Raw genomic sequence first — 6000 nt, 5'->3', positions numbered from 1 at the left:
GCCCTGATATTCCTGCTCAGCCAGAGCATTTTTCTCAGTGTTGTGGTGAGCCCAAGGTCACCCTTTGTGTGCATGTGGGGGAGTGCAGATTTAAACATCACTTGGATCAAAAGCAAAACAGTAGCTTCTTAAATGTGAGAGAGAAGGCAGCAAGCAAATCCTTGGCAAGCTACAGCTCTATGGTACCCTCTCACACACACACAAAAGCCCTGTGTTGTGCGATAAACCCCTTTGCAGGAGATAATGTTTATTTTTATGTCATGAAATGCTTCATCAGGTGCTTTCTGCAAAGCAAACTGCTCCTAAAAGTCATAGGACCAGGGGTAGCTTTCCCCACTCCAATCAATTGGCAGCGTTACTATAGACACAGCCAGAAATCTGGCAGTCAGACAAACAGAGGTAGAGCTTGTTGAATTCCAGGACAGAACTCTGGAAGGCTAAATGAAATAGCATGTAACAAGCTTGATAGAACAGTTTGTACACATTGTTCACTAGATCATGAACAAAATATAAATCGTCTTCCTCTGAAGCAGAAGAGATGACCATAAATAGTGATATGAATTAGTGTGTGTGGGTTCTGCAAAAAAGATTTTAAAAATGGACTCCTACAGCCTAGTTCAATGCATGCTTAACTGGAAGTAGGAAACAATTCAGACATGACATGGACAATTGAATTTCCAGACATGTTTTATTTTTAATTAATACACATAACAGACATCTTTAATTTTCACTAAAAGCAACTTGGGAAGAGAATGGGATCTAGATGGGGCATGGGCCAGTGATCTTTCCTCTTTCTGTTGGGACAGCAATAGGAATTCTATGTCGGAAAGTTGAGCCACAAATTCAGAATGACTGCAGAAGTGTGAAGAAAGTTATGGGACACCAAGAGGGCGCTACTAGAAGGAAGTTAAAATTCCCATCTGAACTCTTGGGTTATGCAGACACAGACTGGGCAAGTGACACTACAGACTACAAGTGTACTGCTGGCTAGAGGGGCAATCAGCTGGATGAGTAGTCATGTACAGCAGCTGAATATGTGGCCACAACACATCCATGTCAAGAAGCAATTTGGGTATGTCAACTGACATGGGACTAAACACCATGTTTGCTGACATGGGACTAAACACCAATGAGCTAAAACCTCTTATGGAAGACACTCCGATGCATCAACTTAGTTCAGTCTGAGAGAATCGGGTAGATAAAAGCGGCATATATGAACTAACTCCTCTTCCTCTTCCTCTTCTTCCTCCTTACAGAATCTTCTGGCTTAATCCAGAACCCAAGAGTCCTTTGGTTTTTGTAGTTTTGCACATGCCTTTGGTGCACATCTCTAGCATGCAAGAGCTTTTTATAGCACAAAGGCCCACTCAGCAGAGGGCGGAGCTAGCAGTCAGGTCCTGAGTCAGCTCAGGTCCTGAGTTTCTCCAGTAGAGAAAAGCAGCATATATGAACCAACTCTTCTCCTTATTCTTCATATATTGCTGTCTCAACAATGGCTTTGTTGGTGGGGAGTGGTAGAGAGACTGGAGATGATGAAGGCTCCTGTTCCTCCTTATCTGCTAGCCTCTAGTGTTGCTGCCTTGTGGTGGTTTTAATTGAGGCATGAGGGCCATCAGAGGTTTGCCCAGCCAACCAAGACTCTTCCAGCAAGCAGTGTTTTTTAAGTTTGTAGAAAAAATGATCTTCTGTCAATGTGGACCCAGTTCACAGATTTAAGTATCTGCAGATGAAGCTATGTTGACAATTAATATTTATTAAGAGAGAACACATCTCTAGAGTGGAGCAATTGTGTAGGTTTTTCTAGGAGTGTAGGTAGGAAATAATAAAGCAATAGTTTGTGAGCATAAAAGAAGCACCTTCTTTCTAGTCTTCAAGCCTTGTATATGAAGCAGTGATAGGCAATACACACTGTCAATAAGTGCATTCTTTTTATAGGAGTGCCATTACATCAGACTTTGAAGCAGCTGCCAGCCACATGATACCCATTTTTGTTCCCCTTGTTATGATTTAAGGATCACAACATACCACTCTAGTTCACAGCTCACAGAGGTGATTCCTAGCAGCTTTTATAAGTTTACATTTGTGACTTGTGCAAACTTTTACTTCATGAAGCAATACGTGTGACTGTTCTGTCCTTTGTCACTGATAGCTAGAGAGAAGAACAGAAGAGCTGGTTTTTGTACCCCACTTTTTACTATCAGGAGTCTCAATGTGGCTTTCATTTACCTTCCTTTCCTCTCCCTACAACGGACACGCTGTCAGCCAGGTGGGTCTGAGAGAGCTCTGAGAGAACTGTGACCCAGCTGGCTGCATGTGGAAAAGTGAGGAATCAAACTCTGTTCTCCAGATTAGAGAATGTGGCTCTTAGGCACTACACCAAGCTGGATCTCATCCATGGATTCTTCCAGCAGTAGTCAGGTAGGTGTTAGGTTGATAATATTTACTTACTGCTACAGCATTTGGTAATGAGGAAAACTGGAAACTATAATTTATGGGACTAACTGATAAATGGATAGTTTCCATCAGATCTATTGGTACTGTCACCCTAAAAATTAAGTAAGCCTACACAACAACCAAAAAAGAAGTGTAGGTAATACATTGTGTTTTGAATTTGCAGTAGACCTAATACCAGGAACGTGGTGTGCGTTCATGTGTGTGTTTGTGTGTGTGTGTGTGGGGGGGGGGGGAACCAGGGATGTTGCCTGGGAGCCAAGGGGGCAGCAAACCAAAAAGTTTGGGAACCACTGCTCTAGAGGGTGAAAGCCGGAACAGACCAGAATGGGCATTAAAGAAGAGTACAAAAAAAAAAACAGTGGGATGAGTTCCAGAGGCATTTTGGCCCATACTAGCTTAATAAAAATGTGAGTTTCACTTCTTCATTTCCAAAATGTTGTTCTTGAGTGTCTGTAATTCATTCCACCTTTTTTTGCAGTACTCTTGTTTAATGCTCCTTCCGGCTTGCTCTTGGATGTTCTGGAGGCTTTTGGGCCTGGTAAGGATAAAAGTGTGGGATTTCCGCCTTTTCATTTCTAAAATATTGTTCTTGAGTATCTCTAACTATCCTGCTGTTTTTTGTGGTCCTCTTGATTCTTTAATGTCCATTCAGGTTTTTACCCTGTCCCAAATACTGTGATTTCGCATCTGTGGTGCATCCCAGTTTTTTTGTTTGTTTGTTTTTGCAGTGCCCTTGTTTCTTTAACGCCTGTTCCAGAAGCATTTTGGCCCAGGAAGGTCCAATAAAAGCTCAAGACTTCTTTCTTTTTCTAGAATATTGTTCTTGAGCATAATGCATCCCACTGGGGGTTTTGTTGTTGTTGCGGTACTAGTGTTCGTTTAATGCCTGTCCCGAAGGCATTTTGGCCTGGAAAGGGCAAATAAAGCGCCAGAGTCCTGCGATTTCTTTTCTAAAATATTGGTCCCCGGTGTCCGTAATGCATGCCGCTGTGTTTGTTGCGGGGCTACTGAGAGTTCACCGCCTTTGCCCTGCCCCAAGGACCCCTCTTTCCCTCCTCCTCCTCCTCTCTCCAGACTCCTCCTCATGCAGGTGCGCTCGGCTGGCTCCAGCGAACAATGTGTGCCGCTGTCGCTCCTGCGCACTGGCGAGGAGGGGACCCGGCGCGCTGTGCAGCTGGAGGGAGGGGAGGGAAGGGGGGGAGAGATCCGTCTCCTGCCTGGCAGCTCCGGCGGCCCAGGCCACTGCATGCCGCTTGCCTGCGAGGAGCGCTGCTCAGCGTCTCTGCTGTCGGCTTGTTTTGTTTTCCTCCCGCGACGGAAGGCCAATCAAGAGAGCGGACTGCGGCGCTCGGCCGGACTTGCTCGGCGGCTCTCCTTGAGAGGTGAGCGGAAACGTGTCCGGGCTGGGCGACGGCCGTCGGGTTTGGCAGCGCTCTAACTCGCCGACTAGCCCTCGGGGAGGCGCGATTGGCGCGTCCCCCTGGCCACCTTGGAGGCACGGCTCTGCAGAAAGGTGGGCCTGCTCAGCAGGAGAGCGCGGCGCTTTCAGAGCCGGCACCGCAGCGCCGCATAAATCAAAACTCCCACTTGAGCTCGCCGAATCATTCAGCGGCGCTTTTGTAGTCGGCCCCCGCCCCGGCCAATAAAGGCGGCTTTGCCGGTGTCGCTTGGTTGCCAGGGAAACATCAAGTCTCAGCCGAACCCTGTTTACTCGGAAGTAAGTCGAGTTCCGTGAGGCTGTTGAAACCACCGGGGGGGGGGGGCTGGGATGTTTTATGGATACCGACATGCATGGAGCCACACACAGGATTTCCAGGGGAACCGATTTGGGTGGCGACATGGAAAGGGAGATGAGTTTATTTTCTCCGTAGTGATTGGTGCGGAAGGGGCAATGTTGGCAAGGGTGGCTTTTGCTGCAGTGTAAGTTGAGCAAGGCACCATGTTAGCATCCCTTCTGTACAGTAATTAAAGGAAGAGGTGCTTTTTCGGCCTTTTGGCGTTTTGTTATCCGTGATGATCCCAGACTACCCCTCTGATTCATTCCACTGCCTGCAAAGGAAGAGGAAGGTTACAAAGTTGCGGTCTTTGGGAAGCCCGACACAGAACCTAGCCAAGCAAGGAACAGTTTACACTATAGTCCTTTGGATTATTTTAGTACCTCAAGGGAGTATGTGGTTTGTGGCCTGTAATTAGGCAGATATATGGAGCCAACAAACCAGTGGCCTTGTGAGGTGTGTTTGTGATACATGTGGTGTGATGTGGAAGCTTGTTGGAATTAAGATGGGGCAAAAAAAGAAAATCTGAAGAGCACCTCTCAACAGGTTTTCTCAGTTACTCCTCCCTGTTTGTCGGGCTTTGCTCCCTTAAGCGGTCCCTTATTAGGGCTTTGCAGAAAGGCAGCCTGACAATTGCATGAGGATGTGACAATATGTGCCCACCATATTGTCAGAAAGGGGCAGTGTGCAGAGTTTCAGGTTTGGTACATGAACCAGACCTCTCCCCCCACAGATCCCTAAAAAATAAGGTTTGGGTATAGCTTTTTTGTGCAGACAAAATCCACACATTGACCCTTTCTGGTAACATGGTAACTGTGCATAATGGAAAGATTGTGGGTAGTGTGTGCTTCCAAAATATGCGGTTAGTAGGCTCCTGGTATGTGCAGTCATAATCTTTGAAAGGAGTCATAACTTTGGTTTGAAATTCTTAATACAGGGGTTGACAAATTGTCTTATGCTCTAGGAGTCAGTTTGAAAATTCAGGTGCCAGCCTCATTTTTCAGCCTTCTGGTTTTTGCAGTTTAATGGCCATGTTTTCTGCTAGTGCTGCCACAAAACATACCATTGTACACTTCACAGTTCCTTGTAATTTTATTCAAGCTATGATATGACACATGCACCGAAGTATACAAGTAATATAGTAATAATAATAGCTGTCATGGCTTCCGGGTGCTTGGGACCTAAGCTCTGACTTAGTGGGCAGTTTGTGGACCAGAGGCACCAGGCTACCTGTACAACTAAATAGGTTGACACTTAAGGCCCTGGTCAACTAACAGTTTCCCCCCCTCTGTAAAACCAAAGGATGATAGGCTTATGCCTTTTAGAAGTTCTGTTGCCCTAGATGCCTTTTCCTATAGCAGCTTGAGACCAGGTGGTATTTCTGAAAAAGGGAACTTAGTGCTTGTGCACACAATTACAATTAGTCCACTGTGACCCTTTCATATATGAAAAAATAGAGGAAAAAGAGACTCATTGCATGCTCAGAGCTCTAGCCAGACACCAGTGTGTAACCCACTTTATAATTTGAGGGATGTTTGAAAAATGGGTCAGCTAACGGTGGGGTGCTTGGCAATGAAGACACAAGATGAACCACTTAGGAGACTGTCTTGAGTTGAGTTGAGTTCCAGTTTCACCCTTGGCTCAGTTAGGCCTTAGTTCCTATTTCCTAAAAGACCCCTGTGTCTTTAACATAGCATAACATAAATTCAGGGTGTGTAGCCTTCCCCAGAGTGGTGTTGCAGTGGCTGGAAAAGCTGCATTTGCTGAATTT

At 45.9% G+C, this 6000-nt stretch overlaps 1 protein-coding gene across 6 annotated transcripts in view; it reads left to right on the top strand.

Annotated features, from left to right (window-relative positions):
- Window positions 1-3637: 3637 nt before the first annotated feature.
- KLHL32 (kelch like family member 32) overlaps window positions 3638-6000 on the top strand; it is a 103914-nt gene continuing 101551 nt past the window's right edge. For 2 of the 6 annotated variants that reach the window (XM_077303774.1, XM_077303758.1), the window contains exon 1: window positions 3638-3836. The gene's annotated coding sequence lies outside the window, so the exon portion shown is untranslated. The other 4 variants (XM_077303803.1, XM_077303764.1, XM_077303792.1 and 1 more) reach the window with 3 other exon arrangements.

This window comes from Paroedura picta, chromosome 1 (assembly GCF_049243985.1).
Source record: "Paroedura picta isolate Pp20150507F chromosome 1, Ppicta_v3.0, whole genome shotgun sequence".
NCBI lineage: Eukaryota > Metazoa > Chordata > Lepidosauria > Squamata > Gekkonidae > Paroedura > Paroedura picta.
Note: the sequence above shows the minus strand (reverse complement) of the source record. Positions and strands in the feature narration are given on the sequence as shown.